Source organism: Rana temporaria, chromosome 1 (assembly GCF_905171775.1).
Source record: "Rana temporaria chromosome 1, aRanTem1.1, whole genome shotgun sequence".
NCBI classification, from domain to species: domain Eukaryota; kingdom Metazoa; phylum Chordata; class Amphibia; order Anura; family Ranidae; genus Rana; species Rana temporaria.
In genome coordinates, this window is record NC_053489.1 from 548,936,739 (window position 1) to 548,956,014 (window position 19,276).

Sequence of the window (19,276 nt, forward strand, 5' to 3'; positions counted from 1 at the left end):
ATTTGATAGGCCAGTTACTATTTTCTAGTACACCAGCTATATGATCCTTTTTTGAAGAAAACAACTGGCACACAGATTGCTAGGAGGATCATACAAGGAAATGGCAAAACAAATCTGTAAACCATTTCTTTATAAATAAGCCACATAATGAAATTAAATGTTTAAAATACCCTGTTCAGTGTCAATATAAGGTTCTCTGCATATACAGGTATGAAACTGACAATATCACAATGATCGTCATTAAAACTACTACTACTACTATTACTATTACTACTACTACTATTGCTACTATTACCATTACTACTACTACTACTACTACTACTACTACTACTACTATCACTATTACTACTACTACTATCACTATTACTACTACTACTACTACTATTACTACTACTGCTACTATTGCTACGATTACTATTACTACTACTACTACTACTACTACTACTACTATTGTATTTAAGGTTTTTGCATGCAACCAAATTGTGATTGCATGTATTTGCATTCTAGTATTACTTTTAAATCTCATTTTCCCCTAACGTTTAAACTTTTACACTTCCCCTCTAAGACATTTGCATTCATGCCTTTCACCCATCTGGAATAGTGTTGCTCATAGAATTATCTTAAAGATTGCTGTGAAATAAACACACTTTGTTCCCATATGTTATGGTAATCCCCTTACACTGCCCCACACACATTTCTAAAAGTTTAGTCTCTGAGATCAGCATAGGACTGACATGGTTTATCAGGCGTCTGTTGTCTAACTATGAATCCCAGCATGCCTTGCTTAACTGAGGCTAACAAAACATGCTGGATTGTTTTGCTAGGGTTACATCAAAATATATCTATGTATATGCCATCATTTTATTCAGAATTTCAAAACAAAAGTAATAACCTTTGCTTCATCTGAAGACAGTGGATGGAGATATGAATAGGAATCACATGCCTCCTTCTATTACCTTCTTCTATGAGGAAGTTGATGCTCTTATGTAAATGACTTATAAACATGAAAGTTAAAGGGTAAGTCCACTAAAAATAAAAATGGCAAATAAAGAAAAAACAATATAGCATATACAATTGAGATACAAGTCATATTGTAATTGAATGTTATTAACAATGACCTTTCCTTTTCAATTTGAAGCTGCTGTAAACTTCTGTAAAATGCAATTCAACATGGCTACCAGAATGTGTACTGACCACCCCCCCAGAAACATCATTTCCTGCTTGTGTGATCACCGATTTTCTCAGAAGTCTGCCTAAAGCCCCATACACACTATCAGTTTTCCTGCATGTTTTTCTCTTCCGGTTATAGTGTGGCACCCCTGCATTTCTCTCAGATAATGCACCACTTTGCCCAGAAAATTGTTGCAATTACAAATGTTTAGGCATTCTTATGTTTATTTCTTTTGTTTGTATTGGTATGACACAAAAAAGTGGAGAAATGAAAATCCAAATCTGAAAATGGACTGGACAAAATTACCACCTTCTCAACACTGTAAGGCCTCGTACACACGACGAGTTTCTCGGCAAAAACCAGCAAGAAACTTGCTGGGAGATATTTTTTTGCCGATGAAACCGGTCATGTGTACATTTTTGTCGAGGAAACTGTCGAGAAACTCGACGAGCCAAAAAGAGAGCATGTTCTCTATTTCCTCGACGGGAATGGAGAAACTTGCCTTGTCGAGTTCCTCGACAGCCTAACAAGGAACTCGACAAGGAAAATGATGTGTTTCGCCCGTCGAGTTCCTCGGACGTGTGTACGAGGCTTTAGAAAAAATGGCATTCCACATTTGTGATGCTTCTGTGATTTGTAATTAAACTCACCTGTATCAATTAACCACTTAAGCCCCGGACCATTTTGTTGCTAAATGCCCAAGCCAGGTTTTGCGATTCGGCACTGCGTCGCTTTAACAGACAATTGCGCGGTCGTGCGACGTGGCTCCCAAACAAAATTGGCGTCCTTTTTCCCCCACAAATAGAGCTTTCTTTTGGTGGTATTTGATCACCTCTGCGGTTTTTATTTTTTGTGCTATAAACAAAAATAGAGCGACAATTTAAAAAAAAATGCAAGATTTTTTATTTTTTGCTATAGTAAATATCCCCCCAAAACATATATAAAATAGTTTTTTTCCTCAGTTTAGGCCGATACGTATTCTTCTACCTATTTTTGGTAAAAAAATCGCAATAAGTGTTTATCGATTGGTTTGCGCAAAATGTATAGCGTTTACAAAATAGGGGATAGTTTTATTGCATTTTTATAAAAAAAATTTTTTTACTACTATTGGCGGCGATCAGCGATTTTTTTCGTGACTGCGACATTATGGCGGACACTTCGGACAATTTTGACATATTTTTGGGACCATTGTCATTTTCACAGCAAAAAATGCATTTAAATTGCATTGTTTATTGTGAAAATGACAGTTGCAGTTTGGTAGTTAACCACAGGGGGCGCTGTAGGAGTTAGGGTTCACCTAGTGTGTGTTTACAACTGTAGGGGGGTGTGGCTGTAGGACTGACGTCATCGATCGAGTCTCCCTATAAAAGGGATCACTCGATCGATGCAGCCGCCACAGTGAAGCACGGGGAAGTCGTGTTTACATACGGCTCTCCCCGTTCTTCAGCTCCGGGGAGCGATCGCGACGGGGCAGCTATAAACAAATAGCGGCGCCGTCGTCCCGGATCGCTCCCCGAGGTAAGCCGCCCGCCGCACGCAGCGGAGGGGGTCCCGATCGGACCCCCGACCCGCTAGAAGGCAGGGACGTACATATACGCCCATCTGCCTGTACGTGCCATTCTGTGGACGTAAATAGGCGTGCGGCGGGCGTTAAGTGGTTAACAGGTGCTGAAAATATAGAAATCACAACGACAACAAGTTACAATGGCGAAAAGTTGACTGTTTCTGTTGTGTGTCTGTGTGCCACACGGAGCACGGAGAAGAGAAAAAAAATTAAAAAAATTGTCTGAGAATTCGAGAACACAAATTGTGGAAGGCATGGACAATCTGAAGGTTACAAGTCCATCTCCAGAGATCTTAATGTTCCTGTGTCCACTGTGCGCAACATTGTCAACAAGTTTACAGCCTATGGCACTGTAGCCAATCTCCCTGGACGTGGACGAAAGAGAAAAATGTATCAAAGAGTTTGCCAAAATGTACCTGAGGAAGCCAAAATCATTTTGGGAGAATGTGCTGTGGACAGACGAGACAAAATTAAAGCTTTTTCGTGAAGCTCATCATTCTACTGTTTTCAGAAAAAGAACTGAGACCTTTTTCAGTCCCTACAGTCAAGCATGGTGGAGGTTCACTGATGTTTTTGGGGTTGCCCTGCTGCTTCAGGCACTGGATGTTTTGACCATGTGCATGGCATTATGAAATCTGAAGACTACCAAAGAATTCTGGGGTGCAATGTAGGGCCCAGTGTCAGAAAGTTGGGTGTCTGTCAGAGGTCATGGGCCTTACAGCAGGACAATGACCCAAAGTACACGTCAAAAAGCACCCTGAAATGGTTTAAGATAAAGCCTTTATCTTAACTAAGAGAGTATAGAACTGAGTCCAGATCTAATTGCTGGTTCACACGAGCGCGATGCAGGAGCCAGTGCGATTCCATAGGACTCACAGGCAGTTCACACTGCCGGTGTCAATAGAAAGTTAATGGCACCAATGCGATCTGATTCCACTGGGGACCAAAAAAAGGATCCTTCACCATTTTGGTGCGAATTGCGAATGGCTGAATTCGCAATACACAGACATCGCATTTGATCTGCACAGCAGTGCGGTGCGAATCACATGCGATAACTAACATCGCACCAGTGTGAACCCAGCCTTAATCCCATAGAGCACCCATGGAAAGATCTCGAAACAGCAGTTGGGAAAAGGAACTCTTCCAATCTGAGAGACCTGGAACAATTGGCAAAAGGAGAGTGGTCCAAAATTCCAGTAGAGAGGTATAAGAAACGCATTAATGGTTACAGGAAGCAATTGAGTTATTGTGTTCAGGTATTTTTTTCCAAGGGGTCTGCTACCAAATATTAAATTGAAAGTGACAATAATTTTTTCCAGTCCATTTTTGGAGTTTTGCGTGGAATGTGTCAGGTTTGCCTTTTTGTTTCTCCACGTTTTTGTGTAATACCAATACAAACCAAAGAAATAAACATGAGAATGCCTAAACAATTGTAATTTCAGCAAATTTGGGCAAAGTGGTGCATTATCTGACAGAAATATAGGGGTGCCAATAGTTTTGGCCATGACTGTATATGTGAACTTTACCACTGATTAAAATGGTACTAACATTGTCTTATATAAATTAAATCCATTTCAGTGAGTGCTTTTTGGAACTGTTGTAAATGACTATCCTGTATTATTATTTCTTAATTTTTTATATATTAACCTTTTTGTATATTAAACTCCTTGGTGGTATGATTATGTCACATTTTTGATGCTGAAAGCGGTAGATTGTTTTGCATGGAAATTTGGCGTTTTATATTGTAGGCCTGCAATTCTTAGGAATAACTCACTTAACCACTTAATACTGATCATTATGCAGGTTAAGGACCTTGCCCCTTTTTGCGATTCGGCACTGCGTCGATTTAAATGACAATTGCGCAGTCGTGCGACGTGGCTCCCAAACAAAATTGTCGTGCTTTTTTTCCCACAATTAGAGCTTTCTTTTGGTGGTATTTGATCACCTCTGCAATTTTTATTTTTTGCGCTATAAACAAAAATAGAGCGACAATTTAGAAAAAAATGCAATATTTTTTACTTTTTGCTATAATAAATATCCCCCAAAAATATATAGAAAAAAATTTCCCTCAGTTTAGGCCGATGCGTATACTTCTACCTATTTTTGGTAAAAAAAAAAGCAATAAGCGTTTATCGATTGGTTTGCGCAAACTTTATAGCGTTTACAAAATAAGGGATCGTTTCATTGCATTTTTAGTAATATTTTTTTTTAACTACTAATGGCGGCGATCAGCGATTTTTTTCATGACTGCGACATTATGGCAGACACATCGGACAATTTTGACACATTTATGGGACCATTGTCATTTTCACAGCAAAAAGTGCTATAAAAATGCACTGTTTACTGTGAAAATTACAATTGCAGTTTAGGAGTTAACCACTAGGGGGCACTGTAGGGGTTAAGTGTGACCTCATATGTGTTTCTAACTATAGGGGGGCGGGGATGGACGTGTGACGTCAGTAATCGTCTTTCCCCTATATCAGGGAATAGACGATCACTGAGACTGCCACTATGAATAACAGGGAAGGTGTGTTTACACACACCTCTCCCCGTTCTTCAGCTTAGGTGACCAATCGCGGGACACCGGCGGCGATCGGGTCCGCGGGTCCCGCAGGCACGGTCACGGAGCTTCGGACCGGCGCACTGCCAACGTATTTTGGCGTGAATGGGTCCTTAAGTGGTTAAATCTGTCCAAACAAGAGTCTAGTAGACATCCTGGGTATGATAAAGTTTGAAATACAAAATCATAAATTATAATATAATAAATAACTATAAATAATTATTGAAAATAATATAATATTAATACAATTAATTCAATAATGTAATCAACTCAAAAACACTGAAATTTACTATCGCTGTTTTCTAGCTGGTCTAAAATCACTTTTGATATAAAGGGACACTTTTTTGGTAGCCATGGACAGTATATATAATATAAAAGTGCATGCAAGGCAATGGACAAACCATTAGGGACAAAGGGGAAGTAAAATATTTTGATACAGTAATGTATTCTTTGAGATTACAGTGTACTGTATGTATTCTGTTTTTTCACTTTTTGAATTTCCTGCCGGGCTCCATCCTCGTGCGTCGTCCTCGCAGGGAACGCTGAACGGCATACAGAGCGTCGGGTGGAAGACACAGCTGCCAACTTCACAGGATCCTGGGGACAAGGTAAGTAACTTTCCCTGGATTCTGTAATGCAGTCCAGAGTGCGGCTCTGGGTTACCGCTCTTGGTATGGAAAATTCACCCCGAGCCAGACTCGGGAATACTGCTAAGGTTAAGATGGCTAAGCGGCCAATACACATGCTTTGGCTCAGTTCTCACACAGACACTATGGGACTGGTTTATTAAAACTGAAGAGTGCAAAATCTGATGCAGCTGCACATGGTAGCCAATCGGCTTCTACCTTCAGCTTGTTCAATTAAGCTTTGACTAAAAAACCTGGAAGCTGATTGGTTTCTATGCAGAGATACACCTGATTTTGCACTCTCCTGTTTTAGTACATCAACCCCTATATTCTCCATATGGTTTTGTCAATTTCCTTCAGGTGTTCCACTTTTCTCCCACAGACTAAAAACATAGTGGAAGTTAATCAGCTTCCACCCAACATGGTTCTTGTGCATGTTGCTTATAGCGGAGCGTTAAAATCGCGGTAAATTCGTGGTAAAACACCGCTATTTTACCGCGATTTTAACGCTCTGCTATAGGCGTATCCAGTGTGAAAGGGGTCTAATGAAGAAACATCAGTGGCTGTCCTAGCCTCATTCAGCAAGAGCCCACAGCGTAGCACTCGCCGCATGTCACTGGAGAGCACATTGAACACATTTTATAAGTGGTCAGAAACTTGTAAATAACTCATGAAAGAATAAAGTTACGTTAAAACCAAGCACACCATTGTTTTTCTTGTGAAATTCCCAATATGTTTGATGTGTCACATGACCCTCTTCCTATTGAAAAAACAAAAGTTGGATTAAAAATGGCTGACTTCAAAATGGCCGCCATGGCCACCACCCATCTTGAAAAGTTTTCCCCCTCACATATACTAATGTGCAACAAACAGGAAGTTAATATCACCAACCATTCCCATTTTATTAAGATGTATAGATATAAATGGCCCACCCTGTACATATGAGATAATGGTCTCCTGGTCACAGTCATATATCTATGGCAGCTCCAGACAACCCTTGGCTGACAAATCTTAGCAAAAGTTCGATCAGACATATTTAAAAACGATCTCCAGTTTACTAATGTTCTTCCTGAGATAAGTCAGCGCAGCAGCACTTCCACTCTGCTCCCCTTTTCTTGCCCCCATTGAATAAACATGCAATGTATAAGTATTTTTTACAGCATGCATGTGTGTGATCAACGCTGTTTCGGAAAATGTACTACAAGGTTTGTTTTTTGTATGTCCACTTACAAGCCAAACACAGACATCAAGGAACAGCTGGAAGTGCCAACATGATGGGACCATCTTATAATACCTGTTATGGCAACTTCAACCCTATATTGGAAAACCTGAGTTAGGCCTCGTACACACGACCGTTTTCCTCGATAGAATCCATCAAGAAACCTGGTGGGAGAGCTTTTTTGCTGAGGAAACCGGTCGTGTGTACGTTTTTCATTGAGGAAACTGTCGAGGAACTCGACGAGGAAAAAAAAGAGAACAAGTTCTCCTTTTCCTCTACGGGAGTCTCAATGTCCTCGTCGTGTTCCTCGTCGGGCTGTTTTTTTTACTAAAAATGCGAGCGTGTGTATGCTAAGAAACCCGCGCATGCTCAGAATAAAGTATGAGATGGGAGCGCACCTTCTGTAAAAGTAGCGTTTGTAATGGAGATAGCACATTCGTCACACTGTAACAGTCTGAAAAGTGCAAATTGTCTCCCACCAAACTTTTACTTAACACGCAGTAACATGAGATTAGCAAAAGCAGTCCCAAGGGTTGTGCCAGTGGAATCGAACTTCCCCTGCCGTTGTATGTCACCGCGTTTGAGAAAGAGGAGATTTTGTCTTGACTGTGTGTACGCAAAGCAAGCTTGTCGAGTTCCTCGACAAGCCTAACAAGGAACTCGTTGAGGAAAACGATGTGTCTTTTCCGACGAGTTCCTCGGTCGTGTGTACAAGGCCTTACACAGACATTTCTGTTTAAGACCTGAACTGGGAAGATTTGGCTTTACTCCCTGAAGTCAGTTCAAGTTTATCTCAAGGCAAACATTAATGACTGTACACGGGTTTTCAACCTGCCCAATCATTTTATTACATGAGAGAAGCCTTACATGGTAGAAGGAAGCCATACATACATGAATCAACCTTCTAAGACAATGGTTCTCAACTCCTATCCTCTGGACCCACTAAAGCCGTGTACACACGATTGGTTTGTCCAATGAAAAAAGACCGATGGACTGTTTTCATCGGACAAACCGATCGTGGTGTGTGGGCCCCATTGGTCTTTTTTCCATCGGTGTAAAAAAATAGAACATGTTTTAAATTTTTCCTATGGATAAAAAAACGATAGGAAATTCCAATTGTCTGTGTGGAACTCCATCGGAGAAAAATCCACTCATGGAGCCAATGGCTCCAGGCTCCTGCCTCTGTGTCCTATAAGAAAAGAGAAAAGATCAGCGCTGCAGAAGACAGGCACAGCATTGCATCGAGAGAGGGTTCAGGTACGTATAAGCTTAAAGCAGAACTATATTTACCTTGGCTCCAGTGATGTGGAATCCCCAAGCTTCCCATCTGGCTACTAACATCTTCGGGCAGCTGGCTTCTGGGTCTCGATTGCCAGCTGCTTTCATTGGCTGGGTGGAGATGATGTCACTCCCATTAATGCACAAACGATCAATCTGATTTGGTGCGTGCGGCTCACTGTACAAGGGCAGACAAGCAGGTAAGTAACTTTAATGCAGAAGAGAGTTTTTAGTGGACAGGATCAGATCGGATGTCAGTGGGAGTCAACGAACACATGCCTGTTGACATCTGCCGCTACATGCAGAGCAATGGATGGTCCGATCAGGAAGGAGGAGGGCCAAGCTTCTGGGTGAGTTTGCCGTGGCAAAACCAGGTACCTTTTCCCCCCTCCCCCCAAAAGATGCCAATTGTGGCAGCAGAGGGGGGGGGGAGGAGGCAGGGAAGCAGAGCTTCCCCTTTTGGGGATTTTTAAGCTACAATGTATTAAAACATTGTTTTTGTTTTCTTGTTTAATACTGCTTTAAATGGTTTGTCTCAACCATCTAACTGCCACTTTTGCTGGACATCTTGGTCTGTTAAGTGAAGTTGAAAAATAACACACTTACTGGCTGAATCACTAGGTGAAAAAAGTAAAAAAACAAAGTGTAACTCCACTTTTGTTAAGAAAAAAACATTCCCCCTTGGGTGATCTATGTACATTACAGACTTTGTTGCAGATTCCTACCTTTCGTCATTCTGAAGAAATCCATGTGTGTTTGTCTGTGTCCATGTCGGAAAGTGTATCTAATATGAGTGGTTTCATAATTATCAACCAACTGCTGCACCTGCAAAACTCTAATGAGGAAAGCTGCTGGGTCTGCATCCCTTTAGCCATGATTTCCTATTGGGAGTAGCTCACCAAAAATGAATTTTTTTTTGCAGGGGATGCCTGAAATCTGATTTGTAACTCATTGCAGACTTTGCAGAAGTCGGTGAGCCAATCACAGAAGTAGAAAATGATGATTCTGGGGAGTGTTCTGTACACATTATGTGTACAGAACAACACCAGGTAGCCATATTGGACTGCATTTTCAGAAAATTACAGCTGCTGCAGATTAAAAAGGAAATGTAATTTTTAATAACACGTAATTACAATACGAGTCCCAATTGTATACACTATATTAATATATAAAAAATGATAAGCGCTAAAATATAAGTGTAATGCACATAATGGCTAAATAGCCAACACACTGTGACCTGTAATGAAGATTGGGCTAGGAGAGCCCAAAACAAAAATGGTGACTGTCCCACTGCAAACAAAAAAAACCCACTAAAAAACACTGAGTGTGAAGTCTATCAATGAAATGGCAAATGGATAATCTTGAGGAGCAGATCAAGAGGATGGATCATCTAGACAAGGTGTTTGAATCCAATAACTTATCTCCTATTGCCCTTGCCTTCAACCAATGGTGTGTACGCATAGGGCAAGGGATTCCTCCTTCTGTTAGGTCAGCGCCGCTACTCCTGGATGCGTTCCTATGGTGACCTGGAGCGTTGAAGGTCCTGGAATCTGTGTATCTCTGTATCTCAGAGAAGAGCCTTTATCCAATGGTATATGTGCATGTGGCAATGGGTTCCTCCTTCTATTAGATCAACGCCACTCCTTATGGTGTCCTGGAACGTTTGGAGGTCCTGGGATCCGGATGTCCGTGTGTCTCAGGGATCAGACAACTATGTAGGATCCAGTGCTTGAAGCAACATTATAGATACTTACCTGGCAGGGGAGACACCATGATCATGAAGGTGGTTCTCCCAGGGCGAGGCACGGCTATTGCACACTCTGGCCGTGCTGATCGTGGTTGTCTTCCCTGCCGCTTCTCGGCCTTTTGACTAGGACTAGGTGTGGTATCTGTCCTTATCAGTTGTCAGTGGAGCGCTGAAGCACCTCCATTGGGAGGGTGGATGCAATCCAATGACGTCATTGCACCTGGAAGGATGGTTTCAGCAGGGACTACGCTGTGCTGCCCGACAGATACTGGGGGCCGGCCCATGGTCGAGTCTGAGCCATCTGGAAGGGTGCTCCTGGTGAGGATGGGTGCTGCGCTTGGTCTTGGTCTTTTTGCCGAGTTCTAGTCTGGCCTTCTGGCTGGCTGGTGTAAGTGCTATCTCTGTCAGCAATCCGGTTGGAGGAGCTGGTGATGCCCTGTATGGTGGAATGGGGTAGAACCATGCAAATCCGCCGGGTTGGCTGGCAGGGGTGGAGGGCTGCACTGGCCGGTCGGGGGGTCGGATATGGAACGAAAAGCCTATAGTGCATGTGCCCCTGGAGTGGCAGTCCAGGGGTATCTGAAGATCACTGTGTGTGAGGGACACATTGATTTAAGATACCACGGTCACTGCACCAGATACACGCTTTTTTTAGCACCTGCCTCCTGGGCGGGGCCTTTTGGCTAGGACTGGAGGAATTTTTTATTCCTGGCCGGAGGACCTGGTCATTGTTGATCACAATGACCACTTCTTTCACTCTCCTCTTCACTATCCCTTTCCCCCACTTTATTTACTTTAAGCCTATGTTTGTCACGTTTTTGTCTTATTTTTTTGTTTGTGCACGGTTTGTTCACTGTGAGATTACTAGGGTGCCGGTCCTCGGGCCAGCCCTGAACGTCTTGGGAGTAGGTGGACATGGCCTTCTGGCTTAGTTCACTTGCTCTCATGGGGTCTCCCTTCGGGGGAGCCCCACCTAGTACTGGGAGGGTTCTGTTTCGGCAGTCCCTCTGAGGAAGTTGGGTCCGTGTCGGCTTCGGTTGCTCGGACCACAGTACCTCAGTCCCCGTCTGGAGCCTAACGCCCCGGGGGATCAGGGTTTGGGTCCCTCTTCACAGGAGGACCACTTGACGTTGCACCCGTCTGCACGTTTTTGTGAACACTATTTATGTGTGTGCACATTTTTTCTGCACCGGGTGGAGTTTTTGGGTGTGTTCACACGCCATAGGCTTTTAAAAAAAAAAAAACATTATAGATCGCCCCTACAGCTCAGAATTTGTGTACTATTCCCAAGGTATTACTGAGGTTATACCTGTACAGATGCACAGCTTCTAGTAGAAGGTAGTGAAGACTGAGTCAAATTTAGAATTGATTAAAGTATCTTGTCTGTGTATCAGCCTTAGGCTTCACACTCAGTGTTTTTTAGTGTTTTTTTTTTGTTTGCAGTGGGACAGTCACCATTTTTGTTTTGGGCTCTCCTAGCCCAATCTTCATTACAGGTCACAGTGTGTTGGTTATTTAGCCATTATGTGCATTACACTTATATTTTAGCGCTTATCATTTTTTATATATTTTCATGCTATTGGTTTTGTGCACCTACAGATTAAGCAGCTTTAATATTTATTCTTCTTTTTTCACGTATTCACTTAATAATTGGTTTCCATTTATTTTACAATATACATCTACTTGGCTCACATTTCAACACTCGCAGTAGCGCAATAGACCACTCACTTTTCGTATACACTATATTGTTTTTTCTTTATTTACAATTTCCCCCCCCACTAAAGTGGAGTTACCCTCCACAGAAGAAGGTAATAGAAGGAGGCATGTAATTCCTATTCAATTCTCCATCCAGGTAGCCATATTGAATTGCATTTTCAGAAAATGACAGCGGTTGCAGATTGAAAAGGAAATGTAATTTTTAACAAAATTCAATTACAATACGAGTTGCAACCCTCTAACCACCTAGCGCAATTTGCCGTCATTGTACATTGGTACTTGTTTGCTGCCATAACCCTGCCATAACCCTAGTATTTTCAACTTCGAGCGGCACTCTTTCAGGTAAAAGTGGGCCCCCCTCCCGCCATGTTCCGTCACCTCCGCCGCTTACTGGAGTCATTGGTAGTGGCAGAGACGATCGCATCCTTCCCCCTGCCAGACATGAAGCCGAGGGAGGGAAAGATGGCCCCTGCTCAGCTCCATAACATTAAATGCCGCAGAAGTGAACATGCGATGTTCAAACTACATGTGTGAGGTATCGCCGCGATTGTTAGAGTGAGAGCAATCATTCTAGCACTAGACCTTCTCTGTAAGGCTGGCCATACACTATACAATTTTCTATTCTATTAGCTATGAATAAGCACTGTATGAGAGTGTGAAACGCGTTAGCCCTTTTCCCGGATTTTTTGCTGTGACATCCATGTTGTGACCAGTTTTTATTAAAAGGAACAGATTTTTATTTTTGGAGTGCGGCTGTCCTGGTTCTTTCTTATACATTTTTGCATACTATTGCAGTGCCTGCACCCAAGTGTTTGGACTCCACTTTGCAGTTCTCTGGGACCTCTGAGCGGTAAACTTTCTTTTTTTTATACAATTTTCTTGTTCAATTTTTTGTTCAAATTTACCTTCAACTATGTAGTGGAAGGGAAATGATAGAGGCTATGGAAAAATGGACAGCCGCACTCCAATAGACCTTTCGGTTGTCTTTATTGTAAAATCAGAACAGAAAATGCACTACAAAAACGCAACAAAAAAAATGGGATAGCAGCCAACGCGTTTCACACTCTGGGTCAGTGCTTAGTCATGGCTAACATGCAAGTAAAACACTCTTCAAATTTATGTGATATCCATACAAAACATGTGACTATTCCTGATTACCTGCGGGTGGAGCCCAATTAATGATAAGGAAACTCCCGGGGGCAAGTCAGCATAAATGATCACATGTGCACACAAGGAAACCTAAAATATGTGCATAGCTTCGTATAAAACCTATTCCAATAGACGTTAAAAATGTAAAACAGCACATCTAAATATATATAACAAAAATATACAAACACATATAAATACAAAATAAATATATGCATATATGTGTACGTGTATCCCTAATTAAGATAACTATATATATATAGAAAGGTTAATATGTGGTTAATGTTAAATATCTTTATTATGGTTGGTAATTAGACTCATATAGAAAAAACACATATACCTTAAGCTTTGATTATATGTTATAATGTACCAAAATAGGGGAATAGTGCTATTAAAAAAAATTACCTTCAACTATGTAGTGGAAGGGCCTGCCTGACTGCATACACACGGAAAGTGTTTAGGTTTGACCTCATATTATATGGTTTTGGTAAATCTAAAGGAAAAATGAATAAGAAAATTGTATAATGTATGGCCAGCCTTACTCTAGACATGTAACCTGTAGACATTTTTAAACGTCGCCTATGGAGATTTAAAGGTCGAAGCATGTCGCCATTCCATAAGCATGTCGCTATTACATATTGGGTATCAATTTACTCGGCGTAACATCATCTTTCACAATATAAAAAATAATTGGGCTAACTTTACTGTTGTCTTTATTTTAAGTCAAAAAAGAGTATTTTTTCCCAAGAAAAAATTGCGCTTGTAAGACCTCTGTGCAAATACAGTGTCACAGAAAGCAACGACGGAGATTTGATTCTCTAGGGTCTATATATATATATATATATATATATATATATATATATATATATATATATATATATATATATATATATTTAATGTTTGGGAGCTCTAAGTAATTTTCCAGAAAGAAAATAAAACACAACTGATTTTAACTTGTAAACAACCAGTGTCAAAAAGAGGCTTGGTCCTTAAAGAGGTATCAAACCCCAAAACTGACAATTTTTAGATGTGGTGGCTACATTTTTTTTAACCACTTAAAGCGGGGGTTCACCCTAAAAAAAAAAATGTCTTTATCTACCATCCATTCCAGCATACTAGCGTCAGCTACAGTATGCCTTTTTTTTTTTTTTGCGCTCTACTTACAATTTAATCCTTTAGTTTTGTTTCAGACTCCGGCGGGGAAATAGGCGTTCCTATGAAGAGGGGAACATGATTGACGTCCGGCTATGGAGCGTCACGCGTTCCGAAAATAGCCGAAATAGGATTTGGATATATACGGCGTCTGCGCAGTCAGCTCCTAGTCTGTGCGCAGGCGCCGTATAGCGCCGTGAAGAGCCGAGTCCTACTCCGGCTATTTTCGGAATGCGTGACGCGGACGTCAATCATGTTCCCCTCTTCATAGGAACGCCTATTTCCCCCGCCGGAGTCTGAAACAAAACTAAAGGATTAAACTGTAAGTACAGCACAAAAAAAAAAAAAAGGCATACTGTAGCTGACGCTAGTATGCTGGATGGCACGGTACATAGTTGTTTTTTAGAGGGAACCTCCGCTTTAAGAGTTGACTCTGGACACCCAATCTTGTGGGAAATAAAAGCACAGGGTACTTACTAACACTGGATTGCTTGATTAATGTGAACACATTTTAAATAAATTGACTAAGATCAGAGAACAATCACAAGTAAAGTCTCTTTAGTCTTCTTATATAATTTCTTTAGGTAATGAGCCCCAGAGTACAGTGGGTGCTGGTGGCACCGGGTGTGAGTGGGAGCAGCCAGGCCCGGCCACCGAGGCCAGGCCTCAGGGCGTCTAGGGGCGGCAGCGACATGGAGTCCCCCGATGGACAGTTAAGAGCGGTAAGTTGCTTTCTGTAATCGCTCGTTAACAAGTGATTGCAGCGATGTCGCCAAAATCACTTGTAAAATGTGTGCTGCCGTCCGTCCTCCCCTCCCCACCACATACCTCTTTCTACTGGCTCTGTCTTTGGGACTCCGTCCTACCCCAGGCCGCCGAGTCTGTCTCCTGTGACTGTCCCTGCCGCTGATGTACACAGTGAGAGGGGGGTGAGCTGTGCTCTTCCCATCTCAGCTGTGACAGGAGTTCTAGCACAGTGCTAGGACTCCTGTTTTGGAGGTGACAGGGTCAATAAAGAGAACCTGTCACCTCCACTTGCTATCACACAGGGAATTGTTTTCTCCTGTGTGATAGCAAAAAAGTTAAGTGAATTTTTTTTTATAAAAAAATTAAAATTAAAAAATAAGAAATAATTAAATTATTAAAATAAAAAAGTAATTAAAAATTAAAGAATACGAAAAATGATATTAAAAATAATAAGAAAATTATACAAAAAGAAAAAAGTAAACGACAAATTACAAAATAAAAAAAGTGATAAAGTAAAAAAAGAAACAAAAAATATTTGAACTAACCATGCCGCCTCTGCCATCTGGTTGCCATTCTCGGCGGGGAGGGGGTGCATTGCAGAACCGGGCCTTGGGGCGGCAGGGAGAGCAAATCCGGCCCTGGGAGCAGCCAGCCTGCCAGGACAGGTGCACTGAACTCTATGCTGCAGCCTGGAAGGCTAGCCACATTCCCCAGTTCATATTTATCACATTTCAGGCGTAATTACCAGCTGAGATCAGTTTTGTAATGATTAGAAACACATCTTCCCTAAACAGGAATTATCATAAAAGTTTCACTTTATTTAATAGTTTGCTGTTGGCCATTATAAGGCCGCCTGTTTACATTGGAAGGGAGCCATCCATTGCGATATATAAAGACTGAGGTTATGGCTGCAAGATACAAGTCTCACTGTTTATTTTCAGTACCGAAAGGAATGATGTATTCCCAGGGGAGCCCTGCTGTTACGATAGGGAAAATGTATGTGTGTGTGTGTGTATGCGTGTTGGCTGGAAACCTGTGAAAGGAAAAAATAAAATAAAAATAAAAAATGAAGCAGAAAAAAAAAGAAGAAGAAGAAAAAAAAAAGATCCTGTGGACGATGGTGCCATGGCATCCGCATTCCAGCTGGGGGAATATGCTGGACGAGGATCTGCAGCAGAGAGAGAGAGAGAAGGGGGCTGAAGTCAGGAGCAGGATGGCTCCGCTCCGTCTGCTGTGACGTCACCCGCTCTATAGGCTCCATGCACAGATACATGGGGGAGGGATTTGGCCTCTAATCACTCCCAGATGTCACAAATAGCACATGTAAGAACTTATAGATTGCCCACGGATGGATCTCCCTCTTTTCTAGTCATCAGAACTACACGACCTGCTCATCAAAGCAAAATAAGCCCTTGGAAATACTGGAGGGGGGGGGGGGGGGATATTTCATAATAGGTAAAAACATATGATGCAGAACAGGGGGAGACGCCACAATGAATTTATTGATATCTCTGTTAAGTCACTGTTTGTGCAAAGCTGCTAAATGGTGTGCGTGCCTGCTGTACACCCCTGAGTTCATATGTACTAAAATGATGCAACCTCAGGACAACCCACATGTAACGGTGCATTAAACAGAGGGTTGTAGTAATCCATGGTGTCCGATTATCTGCTGTACATCCCTGAGATTATTACTATGTACTAAAATGATGCAACCTACCTGCATCCTCTATAACTCAGGGCAACCCACTGCACATCCAGTGACTGTATGTAGTAGCAGTGCATTGAACAGAGGGTTGTAGTAATCCATGGCATCCGATTATCTGCTGTACACCCCTGAGATTATTATTATTATGTACTAAAATGATGCAACCTACCTGCATACTCAGGACAACACACTACACACCCAGTGGCTGTATGTAGTAACAGTGCATTGAACAGAGGATAGTAGTAATCCATGGCATCCGATTATCTGCTGTACACCCCTGAGATTATTATTATTATTATTATTATTATTATTATTATTATTATTATTATGTACTAAAATAATGCAACCTACCAGCATACTCAGGACAACACACTGCACATCCAGTGACTGTATGTAGTAACAGTGCAATAAACAGAGGGTTGTAGTAATCCATGGCATCCGATTATCTGCTGTACACCCCTGAGATTATTATTATTATTATTATTATTATTATTATTATTATTATTATTATTATTATTATTATTATTATTATTATTATTATTATTATGTACTAAAATAATGCAACCTACCAGCATACTCAGGACAACACACTGCACATCCAGTGACTGTATGTAGTAACAGTGCAATAAACAGAGGGTTGTAGTAATCCATGGCATCCGATTATCTGCTGTACACCCCTGAGATTATTATTATTATTACTATTATTATTATTATTATTATTATTAATAATATTATTATTATTATTATTATTATTATTATTATTATTATTTACTAAAATGATGCAACCTACCTGCATCCTCAGGACAACACACTGCACATCCAGTGACTGTATGTAGTAACAGTGCAATAAACAGAGGGTTGTAGTAATCCATGGCATCCGATTATCTGCTGTACACCCCTGAGATTTATTATTATTATTATTATTATTATTATTATTATTATTATTATTATTATTATTAATAATATTATTATTAATATTATTAATATTATTATTATTATTATTATTATTATTATTATTATTATTATTTATGTACTAAAATGATGCAACCTACCTGCATCCTCAGGACAACACACTGCACATCCAGTGACTGTATGTAGTAACAGTGCAATAAACAGAGGGTTGTTGTAATTCATGGCATCCGATTATCTGCTGTACACTCCTGAGATTATTATTATGTACTAAAATGATGCAACCTCAGGACAACCCACATGTAACGGTGCATTAAACAGAGGGTTGTAGTAATCCATGGTGTCCGATTATCTGCTGTACATCCCTGAGATTATTACTATGTACTAAAATGATGCAACCTACCTGCATCCTCTATAACTCAGGACAACCCACTGCACGTCCAGTGACTGTATGTAATAACAGTGCATTGAACAGAGGGTTGTAGTAATCCATGGCATCCGATTATCTGCTGTACACCCCTGAGATTATTATTATTATGTACTAAAATGATGCAACCTACCTGCATCCTCTATAACTCAGGACAACCCACTGCACGTCCAGTGACTGTATGTAATAACAGTGCATTGAACAGTGGATTGTAGTAATCCATGGTATCCGATTATAGATCTGCTTCACACCCTGAGTTTAGTATGTATATTGGTGCAACCTACCTGCATCCTCCAACTCAGGGCAACCCACTGCACATATATTACAGTGCATGGAATAATTACTTTACTTGTAAAAAAACATGACATCCGATTACAGATCTACGGTACCCCCCTGTTTTACTATGTACTAAAATGATGCAATTTACCATCATCCTCTGTAAGTGTAACTAAGGGCAACCCACTGCACATCCAGTGACTGTATGTAATAACAGTGCATTGAATGGTATTTGGTTACAGATCTGCTGTACACTCCAGAGTCTAGTAGGCATTAAAATGGTGCAATCTACCATCATCCTCTATAACTCAGGGCAACCCACTGCACATATAGTGCATGGAACAATGAAATCCATTATAGAAGATCATAGATCTGCTGTATACTCCTGAGTTTTGTATGTATTAAAGTGGTGCAACCTACCAACATCCTCTATAACTCAGGGCAACCCACTGCACATATATCACAGTGCATGGAACAATGAAATCCAATATAGAAGATCATAGATCTGCTGTATACACATTGAGTTTTGTATGTATTAAAGTGGTGCAACCTACCACCAGCATCTTTTGTAACTCAGGGCAACCCATTGCATACTTACTGACTTTATGTAATAACAGTACTTGGAACAATGGGTTGTAATAATCCTTGGCATCGGATTATAGATCTGCTGTACACCCCTGAGTTTATTATGTACTACAATGATGCGACCTACCTGCATCCTCAGGGCAACCCACTGCACATCCAGTGACTATGTAATAGTGCATTGAACAGTGGAGTGTAATAATCCATGGTATACAAATACTGATCTACTGTACACTTGTTTGGTAATTATTTACCAGCATTTCCTCTAAACATATAGGAACTGATCTGTTAACTTTGCAAGGGGATTTTCTCCATAGCTTAGTGAATATGGTGAAATTACAGTTTACAAAGAAACCTCATGTACCTCTAAGTAAGATAAAAAAAAAATGCATTTTCCTTACACACGATTGGATGATGGAAGTCAGCTGAGCAAAGTGTCTATTTGCTTTTA

At 40.9% G+C, this 19,276-nt stretch overlaps 1 pseudogene; it reads left to right on the forward strand.

Moving 5' to 3' along the window:
- Nucleotides 1-10,164: 10,164 nt before the first annotated feature.
- Nucleotides 10,165-10,349, forward strand: LOC120925700 (annotated as a pseudogene).
- The last annotated feature ends 8,927 nt before the right edge of the window (nt 10,350-19,276 follow it).